The sequence below is a fragment of the Furipterus horrens genome, unplaced genomic scaffold (assembly GCF_987537825.1).
Source record: "Furipterus horrens unplaced genomic scaffold, mFurHor1.1.pri manual_scaffold_1, whole genome shotgun sequence".
Classification (NCBI taxonomy): Eukaryota; Metazoa; Chordata; class Mammalia; order Chiroptera; family Furipteridae; genus Furipterus; species Furipterus horrens.
Window position 1 is genome coordinate 43,038,627 of NW_028327171.1, and position 19,820 is coordinate 43,058,446.

The window sequence follows — 19,820 nt, forward strand, 5'->3', positions numbered from 1 at the left end:
TTTTTCCCACCCTTTCTAGACATCAAAATATATTGATTTTCCCTTGCTGGTAAAGAAATATGGCATTGAGAAGTATCAAACGAACCCATTTTAACAGACTTTGAAGCAATGCTACTTAGCTATTATTTTAAATGTTTCTCTTTCATACACTCATTTCTTACAGCTGATCACTCCCTTTAGGAAATGGTAACACTCAAAGACCTAAATTTTCGTTTGGTCTCTAATGCTCCATTTGGTAAGCAATATCCTCTTTTGCACCCCACCCTCACCCCCTACAGCCTTGTTCTCACATTTTTCTTTTTCTTTTAGTCACTTTCTTTTATTTTTAATCCTTCTTTTTAGGCCAAGTTGTCTACCTTTTAAATCTATATTTACATCCTCCTTCTCTTTCTCTTTGACAGTATCTAGACCTTTGGATTATGAATGTTGAAATTTGTGACTTTTTTTTTCCATAGTGGCCTTCCATTAATAAAATTACCCTCCTCCTGAAGATAGTTCTAAGAAAGCATAATTTCAAGCACCCATAACTATAACCCAAATAGAGATTCACTTCATTTTATTCTTCACATGTGTTAAATCAAATGTGTTCAGGAATATGATTTCCTACTCCTATTCTTACTCAGAATTTTCTGTGTCTCCTTTATTATATCTTTCAATTGCAATGTGGAAATTTTAGCTCTCTGTGGTCTACTCTGAACTGTACATGGGACAGTGATAATGACCTTCTGACCCTACAGTTCTTCCTGTCTGTGGGTAGAATTGATAGCACTTTTTCAATTTCTCCCTCGTCTTTGCTTGAACATACTGGAATTACAACCTCTGACAAAGGTAACATCCCTTTTGTAGTGGAAACAAAAGGAGTGTGCAATGAATTGGTTAAGATTACATTGCATGTTTAGATGATGAAATCCAACTGCAGCTCAATTCCTTTATTTTCTCTAGCTGGGTCTGGTCTTTCAATAGGGCATTATTGACTGGCATCTTCTCCAGAACAGGTGCTTTGGAATATAGTCTTGCTTCTTCAAGTTCTTTAGACTGAAAAACAACTGTGGTATATGTCAAAAGAATTATAAGACAATATATGAGATAATAATGCACAATATCTTAGGATGAGCACTGTAGATGATCCATATCTAGGTGGCACTAAAAGAATAAAGGGTCCTTGGATTTATATGATGTGCTAACCTTTTTCAAATTAACTTTAGTTATAAGATGTCAGTATGTGAATTATGGTTTTATATGTCTTTTCTCTGCAAAATTTTAGGACTGAGAGAAGCAAGGAAAAGGGGGGAAGACAATTTTTTATAATTCATCACTACAGATTTTGGTGTACTGACATTATAAAGTGAATTTTTAATTTTTATGAATATGGAATCAATTAATGCCACAATTGTGTGGTATTTATAAACTCTATTTTTTAATCACAAAACATACCATCTGAATAGCAAATTATTGGCCTCTTTCTACCTTTCCCCTCATTTTATGTGTACTTTTATCTTTACTTTTCAAAAAAATCACTTAGAATTTTTTCCTTTTCAAAATGGTGTAATATGGGTATTGGCTGCAGAAAATATTCAAAATGTGTGTTTTTCAAAGCTTGATCATATCATTTATTCATCTTTTAGGGAAAAATGATTCTATTCAACTCAATTATTTTTGCCAAGGACTATAACACTAATTTTACTCTTTCTAAAAATTAAAATAGCAAACAGTTTATGTAAGGTGTTGATAATTACCTATATTATTGTACTGCTGTGACAGATGTTGGCAAAAAAGCCTAAAATGCCTACAGCTGTGCACTCCATGACATCTAGTTTATACTCAGACAGAAGGCTAACAGATGTTCTGAACTGTCACTTTGCCTAAATTTTTTTTTTTTTTTTTTTAAGTCTAAGGACCTGCTTTATAATTCACCAGGGCCTGGTTTGGTTTCACAGAGGTCTTCAGAATTCCCATCTGTGACAATTAATGTTAAAGACATTGATAAACCAAGCCGTGTTTTCCCTCTTCTTCAACAAACAGACATCAGTTCATAGATGAACTGTGGACTGGAAAAGCTATTTCTATATACATCCTAGTTGTGAAATTCTTTCCTTAAACACAGACAGAATTGGGCCACCAGAATTCATGAAGATTTATTTTGAGCTGGATGTGTGGAAAGAGCCAGGGAATCACCCATCCTTTTTTCCCTTGCACTTTGAAAGTGACATTAACTATTTCCAATGAGATATATTTTTCCTAGTAAATAAAAAAAGTGGTCTGTTGTTTTTATTGAGCATTTTAATAACTCTTCTCATAACAATAATGATTAATTGTGCAACCTGTTAGTATAATGGAAGAACAAAATAAATAGCACTCACAAAGCATACAGCACATCAGCACATCTCCTCCTGCCTGACACTCTAATACTTCCTCCTCCCAAACATACCTTCAGATCTTTCATACAGAATTACTGCCCCGTGCAAAGGCCATCAATGCCTTATTTGCTGTTGCTCTTAATTTTAACAAGCTGGATTCCTGTAGTACACTTGCTTAATAGTTTAAACATTCTGTTAACAATCAGGTGTTTGGCCTATCCTGTTTCTCCTCCATTCTGTATAGAAATATAACTCCAAATAGTACATCTTTCTGGGTTTGTTTCTAAATTAGTCCCCACACTTAATTATGAGGATGAGAGGGCTGCCTTATTCCTCTTTGTTATAGGCTAAGCTCTCAGTAATCCCAAACAAAAGGGCCAGTTCTGGAAGATATAGGATTTGCTAGCAGGATTATGGTCTCATAGATAATGATGTGCAGTCAGCAGAAGCGAAGCTTTATTTTAATTCAAATAAGCTAGTAAACAAACCACTGACAAGTCTGCTGGTGAGAGTAACTGGCTGCTATTGCCACACTGGCAGCTAAATTATAGAAAATCTATTATACCCTGTTCACCATATGTTTAATTTAATACAAGATATGAATTAAACTATCCACGGTGCCTATTAGAAGAACAACACTTTTTATATTTGAATGTCTTAAAATAATTTCTCCTGACCTTTTAAAGGGTGGTTTTGATATAAGTGATTATGCAGGGGGTGGGCAGTAGTTAATAAAAGGCAAAATTTTTTAAATTGTCTTTTTGAGAAAAATAATATAAATGTTCACTAGTTCGCAGTTGTTAATAAGGTTAATTAGTAGTCATGTGTTTTGTTATTACTATATTTCCCTCTCACCCTTTTGATTTCTGAGGTTAGGGTTTTAAGACTGATACTTAGTTTGACCTATGCATCAAAGCTGTCCTCATGAATCACTACCCTGATCAAGTCAGCCTATGGGTAGCTTTAAACCTGATACCATTTGAGACCTGAATTAGGAAAACTGACTTCACACTCTAAGTCCAACTTTAGTATGGCACAGGAAAAAGACATAGACTTTTATATTCCTGACCCAAGTCAATCTCTTCATAGCCTAAGATGCTAAGGAGAATCAGAATTAAGAGGCTGCCTTTCAGGTAAAGGAAAGGAAAAAAAAGAGCAAGAAAGAGAGAGACCACACACTGTTCACAACCAATTTCCTCCTGTATCCACAACAGCCGGTAACTAATGATGTTTGTTTGAGTCCATTTGGACTCAGTCCATCAGATTCTAAAGACCAGTTTGAGTTTTAGAATTACAGAGCTAGATTTGAAACCCAGGTCTACTATTTCCCAGCTGTGTAACCAAAGATATTTAACCCAGCTGGATATTCCCTTTATTAAATAAAGGTGTGTGTGTGTGTGTGTGTGTGTGTGTGTGTGTGTGTGTGTGATAATCTCAATATTATAGGATTATTATGAGAATTAGATAAGAGAAGGTATTTGGTACATAATAGATGCTCATTAAAGATTTGTTCATTTCTTCTTTTTACCTCTCAAGCAAATAGATTGGGAAGGGGCAGTACAAATAGAAATTCTCCCTGGAATCAGTTTCCTTGGATCATTAACTTTCCACAGGCAAAACCCAAAATGGCAGTTTCCTTTTATTTACTCTCTTTTAAAAATGTATCAGTAAGCCACCGAGACCAACTGCCTATCCTTAGACCTCTGAGAAATAAACAATAATCACCTAATTTTAGTGTACCTTTTCAGACTTTTATATACATACAGCTTTTGCACTGGGTCTACAGGTGTGTTCATGGGGCTGCACTATATGAATTTTGGTTCAGATGCATGATTATCAAATCCAACTGTGTATTTATTGATAGTTAAATATTGGATAAGGTGCACATTTGAAAGTGTACATGGTTATTCTTAAAGTTTGGCAGATGATAATATTGTATCCAAAATGCAAGCTACTTTATCTTAAATTGATGTAAGAGGTAATTTCAGAAGCATGGTACTGGTAAGTATATGCCAGAGGTACAGACACAAGACAAATATCCCATTGCCCCTTTCCCTCCACTCTGTTACTCGGAGGCTAAGGGATTGGAGGTATTTCCATTTATTAAAACTCTGAGATATTGATAAAGTAAGACATTGAATAAAAAGGGTCACAAAATATGTGGCCTATTTAAATGTTTAACATTTTAAAAGTAATGCTGTTAACACATAAACACAAACCATGTGATTGCATGTATAACTTCATTTTATACATAACAAGGAAATGTAAAAGAGTCTACTGAAGAATGCTCCCCATAGGCCTTGCTACCACTTCCAGCTTTCCTCTGCGTTATAAAAGGACATCCTCCTCTCGTCTCTGTTGTCAGTCTTAGCATAAGAACCTCAGAAAGTTCCAGAAGTTTGAACACTTGTGGGAAAGCTGGCCTTGCTGGGTATTTGGCCCCTTAGAGAACAGGCCCCCTTCGAGCCCTCACTCCCTTCTTCAATAATTTGACTTTAGTCCTGGCTCCCTGACCTGCCAGCTGACCGCCTCTGCACCCCCAACCCCGTTCTGGGTTCCCAACTTCCCATCCCTGAACCCCTCGAGGTGACTGTCCCAGCTCCAGGAGGACCCACGTTTCCCAACGCTCCCCAACGTTCCCAGAGCCGTGCAGGGCTCGCGTTTCCACAGGTGGCGGCGCACTGGAGAGCAAATCAAACTGGCTTCACTGTGCACCGCCGACGGAGCAGTTCCCTATGTCACTTTGACATTTGAGTCTGAGCAGGGAGCTCTCACCAGCCTGCCTGCGCCTCGGAGCGGCCCAAAGCCAGCGAAGGCGCGTGGGCAGGGGTGATCTGGAAAGCCCGGCCTGCGGGCAGCCCGGGGACCCAGGCTTCACGGTCAGAGTCGGGCCGGCGGTGCAGGCCTCGCGGGGGCTGGGCCTGAGCTGCCGGGATGTGCGGGGTGAAAACGCGGGAAACTGGGCGGCGCACGGGGCTGGCGGGCCGCTGGGGGCGCAGCTCCTCCCGGCTCCGCTTCCTAATGGAGTGTCATCGGCTGGGGCTGCACAGCCCACAGGGCCCGGCAGACGTGGAGGCCGGCTGGTGGCTTGCCAAGGACGGGTTCATCCTCAGCCCAGTTACCCGTGTCCAGTCCCAGGGCAAAAATGGGTGGGAAGCTAGAGGCTTTGGGAAAGAAGGGTCACCGTCCCTTCACGCGCGCGCTCTCTCGGGTGAGATGTTTAGAATCTGAAGAGCTTGAATTGAAAGCAAGTCCTTCCCGACCTGCCCACGCCCTCTCGTCACTTGGAACTGTGCCTTCAAGCTGCGGTGTCGTGTTGTGTCATTTAGTCTAAGTGAATAACTGATTGGTGTTGGGCGAGTTGAAGGCCACCATGTTCATGGTCTGCGGTATAGATATAAGCACTCGTGGCCATGACCCCCGGGAGCTGGGGGAGTCGTCGCCCCTGAGACCTGGGGCTGCCGCTGCTCCCAGTCAGGCGGCGGAGGGGCGAGGAACTTGAGAGCTGACCTCCTGCCCCGCGCGCCGGTGCCCCAAGAGGCGACCCGGGGCGGGAGGCCGCGGCCCGAGAGCCGGGAGCCAGGCCCACCAGGGTCGGGGGCTTGAGCCGTCCGAGTCCGACTTATTTCCACCTGGCGAAGGGTAGAGCGGCCAGCTGTTGAATGCTTGCTTGCTTGCTTGCTTGCTTAATGAGAGGCAAGGTACAGCTTTCATCGTAGCCGATGGCTAAAGCGTGACACTAGACCATCTCGGTGGAACTCGTAATTTGTGTGGTCATTGATTCGCTGGAACATCCAGACCCTGGTCGTATGTGTAGTGTTTCCTTATAAGAAGACCTCACAATTTAAAACCAGGCCCCGCGTGTCCCTCTTGCTAATCCAGTCTGCCTTTGGTCCGCTTACATCCTCTATTTTTACCCTCTTTACCTTTCCTTTCCCTCCCTCCCTCCATTTTTTCTCACTCCCTCCTCTTCCTTCCTCTATCCCTCCTCCCTCCCTCCTTGTCTTCCTTCTCTCCACAACCTTCAGATGTTGGTGCTGAATGCCACTCACTGACATCCCCAATCTAGGAATGGCTGAGTAAACCCCTGCGTCGCCCTTCGTCGCTTGGACTTGTAGAATTGGAGAGCCCAGGTTTGGCCCCAAAGCACTTTTGATTAATGAAGTTCCCAATTCAGAGCCCATAAATAGTGTATGTTTGCTCCCAGGAGAAAAGAGCTGACCAGTCAGCTTAGTTTCTGGGTACAGCAAGATTATTTTTAAAGTAGTTTTCCAGTTGCAGATAACTAATTCTTGATTCCCTCACCTACCAAGGCAATTTGTCATTTTGGTCCTCTACCTTAACACATTCCACATTTTTTTAAGGCTCAAGTCTTCCCTGGTGTCAGATAGAATGCATTACAGCTTTTGAGAAACTTTGGGCACTTGCCCACAAAATTCTTCTTGATCCTTCACAAGAGAATGAGGCCAACTGACAAATTTTAAACTTCCATATGTCTGGGATTGAATGCATTTAATTGATAAGATGTGTAAGGTTTACTCACCTTTATTCACATTTGGCTACTCAGTGATGCTTTCCTATTTTACAGACTTAGGTTCAGCCCCAAACTCCTCCCTCCATGGAGAGAGCACAGCAGTTCAGATTCTTATTTCAGTTCATCATAAAAAGGAAAATAGCTTTTAATCAGGTTGGGGCATCTTTTATAAGTTTTTCTATTCAGGAAGCAGGAAGAGATCAGTCCATTTCAGTGGATTACTTTTTAGTGCAAAGTTAAACACTCCATAAACATTTTACATTTGCTCTCACCTACTCTACCTTTACTTGGAAGAAGTGTTTCTACTATTGACTTCCAGTTTTGTATAATGCCCCACCCCCAACCTTCCCTACAATGCCAAAAGTAATAAATACGCATTCCTTAGCCTGCTCTATTAAAGGTCACTCCCGATTTACACACTTCACTTCTCCCCTCCCCCAACACACTCACACTTATAAAAGCACATTTTTATTGATCCAGAGAGTGTTGGGATATGTATCTTACTCAGTACTGCCCTGACTTTCATTCTTTCAAGCTGACATTAAAGTGTTCACCCTGTTTTGTTATTTGTGTTTGTTTTTCAAGTTTCATAGGAAAGGTTTTAATTGATGTCTAAGTAGATAATAGTCACCAAGAATCCTTTATTCGATGACTTCCAGATCAGTTGTAAGTCAATAACATTATTGTTGCCAAAATGGAAAGTGGAAGCTAGGATCATTTTTGTCAAGGGATTCATGTGAGCATTTAGTTTTCTTTCATTTTGGATGGTTTGTGGGAAGAAAGGGAGGACTAAATGGGGCAGAGGACAGAGACAGAGAACCAATGAAAACTTCTTTTTAAAATTAAAGCCATTTTCCCAGGCTGCTATCTTGCCACAAATGAAAACACACAGAGCAAAAGTCAGAAAAAGTGGATTGTTGTCACTCTGAACTATTGGAGGCCTGGAGAGCCCTTGATCCCTATAGAAAGGTAGACAGACCTATCCTTCTTCCCATTCCCTGGCAACACCCTCATTACCTAAGGATTCAGGACTCTCTCAAAGTTCATACTGACCTCAGCTGGGTCTAGGTGGTAGGGCTTCCCTGGTGAAGGGAAGCAGATGCTCTTCATGGAACTAAGGAGGAAGAGGGGTGACTGTAAAACACGCCTGAGTGGGTGGGGCGCTATAACAGGAAGGCTGTGGCCACCAGTCCCCTGACAGGATAGTGATCAATGAGTCAAAACTAGCTAGCAGTGTATGAAAGAGAGCCAAGTTGTGGGGCCCTTTGGGTGCTAGAGACTAAACTTTAACTTGTTCCACTCCTCCTGGTGGGCTCCCATCCTAGATTTTCTGAGACTGGAGACCTAACCAGAGGAGTAGGTGAGGATGGTAAGGAAATATGCCTTGCCTATAGCCAACACACAGATACAGGTGGGAGCTTGCAGAGATCAGGAAACACATCTCAAGTCCTCAGTGATCTGTGTGTCTGGGCCTTGCAGTTGTGCATGGCCTCGCTCATTTTCTTCAGTTGCTGTCTCTGGGGTTGTTGTGTCTCTTCTCCCACAACCCTCCACCTCACCCCATCAGGACCAAATAGTATTGAAACTCCATTACCTTTGCCAGCACTGAGCCTAAAAATTCAGGATTTGATAAGGTTACTGCACCATTGATATACCATTGTAGATTTTTAAAACCACCTCAAATAGACAGATGTTTGGGCTGCTTAAGAATTGAGGAGAAAACCTGCAGCTGCACCAAGGAATAATCTTTTGGACAAATATTTTAATAAAAAGATATGAAGAGATCAGCCCGACCTTGCAAGGTCTTCTGCTTTTAAAAAAATCTTTATCAAACCCCTATTCTATGGCTTCAATAAACAGAACCCATTACCTCACGGCATCTTTTGTTGGCCCCATACAAGAGAGAACAAAATGGTTATTCAGGGGAACGCTTTCGATTTTTATTGTGGGTAGCCTGCACAAAGAGCTGTGTTATTGTATTTAAAAGAACCATCTGTAGCAGAAACAATGGCATCAAATTATCTTTGAATACCCACTGAAAAAACATAAAGCTTTTTTTTTTTTTTTTATTCTTCTGTACGGTGGGGGGGATAGAGCAGTGTTAGGATAACTGACTTTTTTGTTGTTCTCTGGGTGCATTCTTCTCGCTCCCCCTCTCTCTCCCCCTCACCCTCTCACTCCTCTCTCTCTCCCCCTCTCCCTCTCTCTTTTAAAAAATCAGCCATTTGGGGTTTTAAGCCATAAACGATTTTTCTTGTTGCAGGGGATTGCAGTGGCAAAGCTAGGCTAGGTCTTGGAAGCTGGTGTAAGGCGAAGCGGGTGAAGGCAGGAGGCTGATGGAGAGACTGAGGGGAAGAAAAGCCGAAATGGATTCCCGGTGCCTTGGATGGAGGACAAGAGGGGAATTGCAAGCTCCTTCAACTGTTCTGTCCGGTGAGAAGTGATCTAGCTTGGACTGACAAGAGGCTCAGGGAGCCCTCCTGTTCTTTCGCTTTTTTACCTGCCAATCAAACTGCTACAAGACAACACCCTGATCTGGCATGGACACGTAAGTAGTTTGCAACCCAACTTTGACATTCACTGCTAGCTCACTCCTCTCCACCCACCCCACCCCCTCAACTCACTTTCTTCCCCTCTCATTCTTTTTATTTTTTTCTTTTGACCTTTAAGAGATCTGGAAATATACCCTATGTGGCAGTCATTTAACACAGGCAGACGTAAGTCTGAAAGCGTTAACTTTTGGAATTAAATGCTAATTTTGATTTCTTTAACAAATGCAGAAATGAAGTGACATTATTTTATTCTCTTCTGAACAGTTTTAGTGCTGAACATAATCGGTTGCCTTGCAAGAGTGTATGTGTTTCTTTTTCTATGAAAATGAAGAAATCTGTGAGCCCCCAGAGAGTAATGCAGAAATGAAAAATTCAGACTTCCATTTTAAGAATGTTAAATTCTAGCAATTCATCCCTACAAAGAACCTTCTCCAGACCAAGAGTACATAGAATGCAGAGTGACTTGAGCCAAAGGTACATGTCATTAAGGGGTTGCTACTATTTCACCTGGAGTCTTCCTATTTTGGTAGTGGTTGGGGGGTGAAAAAAAGGAGAAAGAAATGGACATTGGACATGGCGACATCTTATTCCTTATGAGAGATTGTCATTGACATCTAGAGAGGCAAGAGGGCAGAATAAGCAGAAAATATTACCTGAGAGAAGGAATTACAGAGTATGGCGAAGCTGGGGCAAGGGTAGGAGGTGGGGGGCGGCTTCTGTACGAAGTTGTGAGGGTTGATAGGGACTTGTTCTCTGGCGCCCTCTAATGGGAATTTGAACCAACGATTTATTTTCTTAATTCAGTACAGTACTGGGAAAAGCGGCTGGGTTTTTGTTGTTGCTGTTTGGTGGTTTTTTTCTCCTCAGACTTAGAAACTGGAGACTATTAGTGGAGTAAATTGATTGTTTTCATCCCAGAAACTTATGTATATGCCTTAAAATTATAAGTGTTTTCTCCTCAAACACCTCCCCTCCCAAAATTTTGTTAGACTAATAGAGGAGGAGAGGCTAATGGTAAACTGATTTATAGAGGATGGCCCGTGTTCCGTGTTCAATTAGCAACTCGGGAAAAGGGATTCCTGTGCTACCTGAACATCATTCTGACTCTTCTAATATACTCGAGAGTTATAGGAGGGTAGGGTGGGGAGGGATGATTTGGAAATTGCAGATTCTGACACGGGCGCATTATAATACAATTTAAAGGGGGCTCTCAGGAGCTTCTGTTATTGCGACATGTGGTGGTCAGGGGGCTTTCCTTCCCGCCTCCTTTTTCTTTTTTCTTTTTCTTCTTTCTTTCGTTATTTTTTTTTTTTTAATTTGGTAGATAAAGGTTAATCTTGGGCTGAATGATAGAGCTATGATTGACAAGAGAAAAGGTGTTGAGGGCAGGTCGCGCTGTCTTATTTACAGCCCACTGCTTGCTGTAGAGTCTTTGTTAGGACTGGAAAGCTAATTTAGTGCTGATCAAAAGCACCACAGAGTTAAAGGACTGGTAATGACTGCTAATTTCATTTCAGCCTCATGCATCCCAACTGCTGTAATTAAAGACACGCTATTTAAATACAGGTGAAGGGTTTTTTTTTTTTAAGTTGAGGTGGGAGTGGATGGATTACAATTTTATTTAGATTTCATCTTATACATGGGTGTTATGTAGTCCAACATCAGATTTTTTTAAAAGAGCTGATTTATGTCATTTATACCTGGCTTTGCAAAATCGGCAGTGTGAAATGTGTCAATCACATAAAAGCTCCTGTTTAAAGAGAGGGAAAAAGGGATGCAGAGGAGTAACTGTTTGAGGGGGGGGGATTTAAATATTTGGGTCTCTTTTTTTCCCCCTTCAAATTAATAGAAGGGCCTTCGAAATAGCTAAAGTATTTGAAACTTGGGGCAGGGTTAACAGGCCAAAGGGATCAATGTCAGCTTTTAAGACTTCTGAAAAGATCATGTGAACAGATGGAAAAATATATTTTTAATTAAATAATTTCCCCCACACTGGAGCAGAGTTGGCTTAGAAACCGTGTAATTCCTCAACCGATAGGAGTTTCTTTATGAGAACATCAAAGCGTAAAAAGCTCTACATTTTCGTAGTTGGTTAAAATTGATAACCACCCCCACACACACACACCCAAAAAAAGAATTTAGCCTTTAATCTCTTTTTATCCACGAAGACTAAAGCTCTGTACTCGACCCCGCGAGCGGTTTTCGCCTTCCGGGGCTGGAACCCGGCTCAGATGTGAAGCGGCACTGAGCCGCCGCGCAGGTTCGTGCCCAGCGCCCCCTGTTGGACACAGTGGGAGCAGCGCAGCGCCAGTCCTGGAAATCGCTAGAACCTTGCTCTGGGGTGAGATACAACTCTTTATTACCCTCCGAAAAAGGAGATGGGGCGAAGAAACAAGTTTTTGTATCCTTTAAATATAATATAATTTTTATCCAATAAAAAGTTAAAAAGCGATAATACAATTTTAATTCAGTAAAAAGTAAAGGCTAACCTATTCCTCCTCACATCCCTGTCACCTCCTACCCCCATTTGGGTTTGGGAGTCTTATTAAAGATTCTGCAATAGTAAAACAGGTAGAGAAGCATGATTTTTAAAAAACAAAGAGAATTTTCTTCTGTAGCAGAGGAGAACCAAGAAAAAGTTACTTCTCCCGATCTATTCACATTTTAAAAATAAATCGGAAGATGCTTCTGCCTGCGTTTTTGACGTTGTCGGCAGCATCTTGAATGCCATTAGAGGTCCTTTAAGTATTGTAACTGAGTCGCTGAGTAAACGAAATATTTGCTCCATTTTATCTGTTTGTTTTTAGAATGTAATTAAAAGGCCAGTCTGTTATTTGAAAGTTTCCCATCCCCCAAACCACGCCTGATCAAACTTTTCCTTTCCTGGCTAGTGGTCAAATTTCAGGTGTTATTTAAGAAACAGGTGCCTGACACCTTTCTTCTTCTATCTCAGTCTTAGGATTTTAGGGAAAGTGTACCAATGATAAAGAGTATTTTCTTTTGAAGTTCATCATTTAATTGCCCAGGAATCCCAATTATCCTAAGGGAAAAAAGGACTATTTTTACACTTCCAAAAACTACCTGTCTACATAAGAAAGAGCTCTGACCTTTTCTTTGGCCAGCAAAAGAGGACAAAAGTACACTCTGCATTCTTTCAGAGAGATAAACTCTAAAAATGAAACATTCTTTGAATTTAAAACAATGGGAAAATATGGGTTTATTTAGATGTTTAAAATCAAATTGAAACAATTCGTATGCTAAATAAACATAAGATCTCAACAAGGTGTTTTATGATTTCGATCATCAGGAATATACTTAAATTTTTAATTTTTAGATAAAAACCTTAAGAAGTTTAGGGCTTGCTTTTGTCGTTGTTGTTGTTTGCCAATTGAAAGAAACTAGCTCAATGTTCCAACAAAATTACTTTTTAAGATGTTTACTGTGGCTATGCAAGTTGTTTATGGTGATCTTAGGTTTATCCTCACACCTACCAAAATCAGCGGATCCTAGATAGTGCTTTCAGGGGTATTGCTGAAAACAATTTGGTGCGATGAGAGATGCCTTCTCCATCTGATTCCAGAATCGAATTTCAGCTTACGTTTTTCAATAAGTTAGTTCGGATACTGTGGCAGGAAAAGAATCAAGATGTTTGATCCGTTTTTACCCGGAATTCTATTGAAATGAGCTAATGGGGTTCCCTGCTACAGACATCCTTATTCTTTGCTTTACCAAAAAAACTAGTACCATCCCCGTAATATTAAGCCCGGGCCAGGTTTGGAACTAGCGCCAACCCCGTAAGGTAACAAACGAGGCGCTGACAGCGGCAATTCCAAGGCTGCCCGCGTCGTGAGGAGGCCAAAACCAGCAGAACCTTTGGGGGGGAGGGGGGTCGACCCATGAAATGAGATATATGCCTGCAGTTTGTAAGCGATGTAGAATTTGCAATCGCAGAAGGCCCGGAGATTTCGACCCGGTTCCGCCTCCTCTGGTGGGGGGGGGGGGGGGTCCCAACTTGTAGGGAGTAGCAAAGAGGAGTGGAGGGAAGGAGCCGCACCTGGCAGCAGGCGGGCAGGCAGTGAGTCAGTCCCCAACTTCCCGAGGCCCAAGGAGAAAGCACAACGACTAGTCGAGGAAAGAGAACTAAACAAGCGGGTGGCCTAGGCCTAGGAAAGCACCCAGCTCTCCCAGCAGTGTCATTTCTGTGGTTTCAAGCGGCCTCAGTCCCAGCCCGAATCCCACGCCCCACGCCAGCCAGCAGCAAGGCAGCTCTTCCATCTTTGGGGATTGGGGAGGGGACAGCGAGTGACTGACTCCTTAGTAGCAGGCAAAGCCACGGCTGGCTACCGGCTGAGCTTTTCCACCACCGCAAAGAGCCCTTTAGGGGCGGGGCGGACATTTTTGGTCTCTTGTCCCAGAGTCCAGGCCTGAGCCCGAGCCCGCTGGCCGGGCGCCCTGTTTTGTAAGAAGTCAATCTTGCCCGACTGTGAGGGCGATCCAAGATGATGGGCCAGCCTAGCTTGGGCCCACTGAGTGGGTGCCAAGTCCTCAGCCCCTTCGCTCCATGACATCTTTCCTGACGAACCCAAGCCTCACTTTGAAAAGCCGGTATACGTAGCTTGGAGTTTGTTAGCTCTTTGGGGGGTGGAGGAAATTACTGATTATTAAGCCCAAGATTCAAGAATGAGCCTTCATTTATTAAGTTTGCTCTTTTACTTTGTTTTTAAACTTTGAAGATACTTTAGTTTCTTGATCCAACCCTGAGACAGACGAAGATGCCAGGGAGAAAGCCCAGCCAGGCAGTCCCGAAAGAGCTGAGACAGAGACAGACACTCACCTCTCCACCACTCAGCGGGCAGATAAACGCTGCCAGACTGTGGGTCCTAATCCAGGGCCCAGCTGCAGTGTGGGTTGCTGAAGGGTGTTGAAACCACAAGTACAACTTGACACCATTGAGCCCATGGTGCTTGTCAATAATCTGTGAATTAGGTGCAGAGATTGTCACTGTAGATCATAACAGTTTCTGAAGGACTCATTACAGCCTATCGTGTCAATGATCTTCAAATTAAGGAGGGAGGGTGGGGCGGGAGGGAAAAGGAGTGGGGAGAGCCTACAAAAAGGGAAGAAGGGATGGAGGGGAGATAAAAGTCAGAGTCCCAGCTCAGAAAGAGCCTTTAAAGATTATCAGGCTAGCGATCTGAGAATTCCATTGGGATGGGTTTGGAAGCCCAACTCCATCTGAGCCAGAGTTGGAAGGGGGGGCGCTAGGGGGTGAGCAGAAGTGCGCCCCTGGGAAGGCAGACTTCTCAGACATTTCTTTTGAGGCCAGAAGCGCTTTTGGGAGAGGGCTCCAGATGTCAATGGGAAGCCTTGAGGATGCCAGCCCGCCCAGGATGGGTGTACACTTTGATTTAGAGCACTTTCCAGGGCGAGCCACAGCTGCAAATCTTTGAAAAAAGAAAGTGGGTAATATATAGTTTTGTTTAGGGTTGTTGATGATTGTAGGGTGATTCCCCCCCCCCCCCCAGTGGTTTGCTTTCAGCTTCTTTACATGCAAACAGGTAAAAGACTTTCTCCCTTTTCCTTTGATAGTATTCCTGTCCCTTAAGCAGATCTAATTTATTTCCCCAACTTTCGTTTGGGGTATAAAACACCTCTGCCCTCTGAGGTACTTGGGTTTCGTCACTTTTTGTGAGTTTGCATTTTGTCCGATTACACTTCTGAAGAAAAAAGACTAAATTCCATTGCTGCAGCTTGGAAGAGGCCAGGATAAGAGGAACATGGTCTCTGCTTGGTGGATTGTCAGTGCAGTGAGTGTGTGGCTGGCAAGTATTGGAGTTCCATGCATGCATCATTTAGGTTTGTTTTTTCCCACAAAAGTTATGGTCACAACGAAATGAAATAATCACAGTTGGAGAATTTAAAACCATCATCTCATTTTTTTCTAAAATAAGAGTAACAGTCCTAGTCACTGGAAAATTAGGATTCTAAGGAAGCCCCATTCCTTAGCTATGATTAATTGCACAAGATAGTGTGGTCAGTCAGAGTGATATGTATTTAGACTCCCAAGCAATGATTTAGAGGTGTGCAACAGCCCATGGGTTTGTTGGGCCAATTGCAGTTCCTGGTGATCTGTTTGCCAGGTTTTTGTTTTTTATTCCCTTCTCCTGATTTTTAAAATAAAAATTACAGGCTCATTTTTTTTTTAATGCAACAAAAAAACCACTGGTGACAGCTCTTTAAGTTTTCAGACTGTCTTTTTTTTTTTTTTTATAAGGGAATTTCTATTTCAATTAGATCATTTAATGAGCACACTGTATTTTCTCCCCTGAACAACCGCTGCAGAGCAGAGACAGAATTTTACCTTAAAATTACTTGATAATTCAGTAATGAAATGAAATTGTGAAGTGTAAATCCTTTTTCCAGAAAATATTTGAGTTGAAATATATGAAGGATGTACATACATATGTTATGCTATAAGCAATATGATGGTTATTATATACAGCCCTGAAGACATACACTAGTGATTATATACTACTTTTGTTGCTGTAATTTGAAGAGGAAAATATATTTAGTTTTGTGACTACTGGATTCTTTTTTAAATGTATTTATTTCATCAGTGGAAATTAGATGAAAAAGAATGAGTATAAAAAGGAATTGAATGAAGAGCAGCTCTGCATTCCTTAGGTTTCAAGGGTCCTTACAGCTCTTGAATGAAATTACTTGGTAAAATTGGGTCTGGATTGAAATAGCATTTGTTATCCCCTTGTTCATTTGATATGTGTAATACCACTTCTAGAAATTAAAGCAAGGTGCTGAAGGGACAAAAAATATATATGATTAAGCAATTTTAAATTGCCAAGCTACCATGCGTCCATATGCATATCATATGCATATCTATGCCTTAGTAAATAAAAAAGGGTAGAGATATATGCTTGTCTTTGTATCATCTAGAAACATTTATTATAGTTCCCATCAATAATCCTTCACACTTCCAAAATCTGACAAGTTTGGCAATAGGAAGAAAATAAAGGAAATGTAGATGAAAGAGTTTCTATTGTTTTGAAAATTGCTATATAAAAATTGCTCTGGGATTGATTTCCTATGAGGAATCCTTTACAGTCATCTAAAGCGAATGCGGTTTGCTTTACGTTACTAATTTTTGCTCTTACTTTCAATATCCTAACTTTTTCCAGCTTATGTTTTATTATTTTTTGAAAATATGTGATGCTTTCTTGAGGGGAAAAAAAATCCCCTAATACCTTTCTTTACCTCCATTTATCTGTGTTTGTTTCATAAATCTTGGAGAATAAAGTGTTGATCATCCTGGAAGTCTTGCATCGTGCTTCCATTTGGAGTGATTGAAGTATTTTGTTATTTAGTGGGGAAAAGGAAACATTTTAAAAATTGGCTTATGCCACTATCTTTACTCTATAATTCTCAGTTTTCTTGTGCTTGGGGATAAACATCAATAAAATCTCATTTTACCAGATTGCACCAGCATTGTCCTAAACATTGAAATTTCCCTTTATTTTTGGCTTTTAAAAAACAGGAAATTTTCTTGAGTCACCATACTTCTCTTTTTAGTTTCATTTGCCTCTGACTTACCATACTAGTATGATCTCTTCCACTGCAGCATGATCACTGCTATGGGCACTTGCAGTGGAGGTAGTTGGAAGGTTAGGATCTGGAGGAAACATGACAAAAAAAGGGAGGGGGAAAAATAACCTTCATTTGGCCAAATCTGGCTTCTAATACATTTACCAGTCCCAGAATTAGAAAGCCTTTCTGTACATTTTCTTCTATTTCTCTCTCTCTCTCTCTCTCTCTTTTTTTTTTTTTTCCTTACGTAATGAAATTAAAACTTTTGGAGCCCACAGTTGACATTTTTCAGAAAATTGAGTTATCAAGGCAGTAATTATTTCACGGGGAGATAAAACTCTCATAGCCCTAACTGTCAAATAGGGCCCTTTTCAGATTTTAATTACAAAATAAAATTAGTCCGCTCTTCCTCAGAATGGTTTGTGAGTGGTTAAACAGAGCTTTCCCCCCCAATACTGGTGGTCGTCGTCAAACTCTGCTAATTAGCAATGCTGAGAAATTCCAGTTAACAAGGACATTCTCCAAGACTCTGCAGGTTCCCTGCCGTTTGCCTTCATTTCCATAAGAAGATTAAGAGAGGAGGGGAACACACTCAAATGCAGATGCAGAAAAGAAGCGGTTTTTTTTTTTTTTTTTTTTAACAAGCATCATAATAGTAAGATGCTTGGCTAGTTCTCACCTAATTATTGCAAGTTAAACCACTATTTGCCACTAAGAAGAAGAAATAAGTCTACAGTCCCCTATCCACAAAATTGTTAGTTGGCTTCAAATATAATACGTGAGGAAGGATGAGGGGAGTTTAGGAGAAATATATCAATGCAAAACTTCATTTTTAAATAAAATTGAGCTGCACTTAATCAGTTAAGGATTTTTGGCTGGGGCCTATAGTAGAGCAAAATCAAATCTGAATATCCCAGGAAATTAGGCATTTTTATTCCTAATTTCCAACCTTGCTCTAAAAGTGTGCCGCTTTTTGCTGCCCACGAAAGGGAAATGTTACATTCTTTTTAGATTAAGCACTTTCAATTTTCATAAATTGTGCCAATGCAACATTTTAAAATTTTGGAGGATAAAGTGCCCTCTTCCAAGTCTTATTTTGATTCCCTAGTAGTCAATGGTATATTTTTATTATTACTATAGTCATCTGTTATAAACCTGAAACAGTACTGCTTCTATTATTCATTGTGATTGTTATAGTTATTATATTTAGGGGCCAGTGATAGTGCTGGATTGTAATAGGATGGCCAGTGATCTGATTTTTTAAATGTATATGTTCTTTAAAAATATATATCTAATGAGAAAAAATTGTTTCTGCTATCACCATCTTCTTTCATCTTATTTTCATAGCACATTACTATGCATAAACACCAGCCACAGTTAGTTTATTGCCTTGATAAGTACAACAGGCTTAATTAAAATAAAGCTGTAAATAAATGCAACCAATGATAACACAATTGTAATGTATTTCCATAGCTTATTTATATGATAAAAGCAATTAACAAAAAGACCTAGCCAGCCCCTTTAACCTCTTAAATGAATTATTATAGAGTTCAGGCACAAACGCAAGCATCTGAGAATGTATTTAAAAGCTTTTATATATTATCCCAAGGAAAAATCTGTGCTTCCTATTACTTACCCTTGAGAGAGAGGAAGAGAGATATTTAAAACATTTGCTTCTATAACCACCTGTATTAATATTTATTTTAATACATATACACCACCATTGTCCACACCAACTCCTTGATTTTATCTTCCAACTTAATTATCCATAACTTTTTCCCCCCTAGTTTTTGGAATATGCTACTAAGCGCAGACCAATGCATACACAATCATAAAGTAAGTGCTTGATCTGCCTTTCGTGGCGTCTGGACAATCATAATTCATTCATATATTGAATCTCATAATTTGTACCTCTTTTTTCCACGATTTAACCTCTCACTTATCTTGAGGTTATACATGTACATTTCTAAGTTAAGCAAAGTAAATCTGATTCTTATGATTTGGTCCCATAGTTTATATGATATGTTAACTTCCCTTTTGTTTAGGTTGCGTGTAATTAATTTGATCTTCCTCCCATCCCCCTCATGTTTTTTTCTTTATTTCCAAACACCTTCTTTTAAAGGTAAAAACCGGGGTCTTGGAAAACAGAAACTCCCAGTAGGGGGCGCACCAGCCACATCCCTGAAACCAAGTCGCACTGAAAAGCCCCAGTGGCCGCCTTCTCTTCTCCAAATCCACGCAACCTCTTTTCAACTCTTCATGTCCGTGATTGGCTTAATATTACACCTCGAATAAGCAAAAGACATTGCTTTATTTTGAAGAGTGATATATTTATGCGTTTCGGGAAGGCCAGTGTGTCTTCCTTCCCGGGTTCCCAAGAACTAAAACAAACCGTAACTTTGGAGGAAAAGGAAAAGCTGCAGGGGGCTGGGGGCGGGGCTGATTGGAAATAATAATTTCTTAAGAAAAGTCTGCTGCGGGATTCTTTTTCTCAGCTTTTCTGGGTTCCCAGTGAGCATACGTATCTTGAGTTTGACAAAACAGAAAAGCTTGGGAGGGCAAGGATTGAAGAAGTTGGAGTGGGGATGACGGTTCTGTGAAAGTTAGTAGGAAAGAAAACAATGCAAAGTTTTGTAAAGATAATAAATGGAACGTGGCCGACAGATACTGTTCAGTACATTTTCTTAGGGTGAGTACGGGTGCATCAGGGAGGAGGGGGAGGAGAGAGTGTTACAGAAGAAAGAAAATAAGTAACCCTGATGGTTTAAGCCCTTTATA

The 19,820-nt window shown here is 40.8% G+C and overlaps 1 long non-coding RNA gene across 3 annotated transcripts in view; it reads left to right on the forward strand.

The window, feature by feature from the left end:
* Positions 1-19,820, forward strand: part of LOC150020943 (uncharacterized) — a 513,888-nt gene that overhangs the window by 463,292 nt on the left and 30,776 nt on the right. For 2 of the 3 annotated variants that reach the window (XR_016511328.1, XR_016511321.1), the window contains exon 2: positions 9,155-9,439. This is a non-coding gene — a long non-coding RNA (uncharacterized LOC150020943). Of the gene's footprint in view, positions 1-9,071; positions 9,440-19,820 lie in introns of those variants that run through there. The other variant, XR_016511305.1, reaches the window with a different exon arrangement.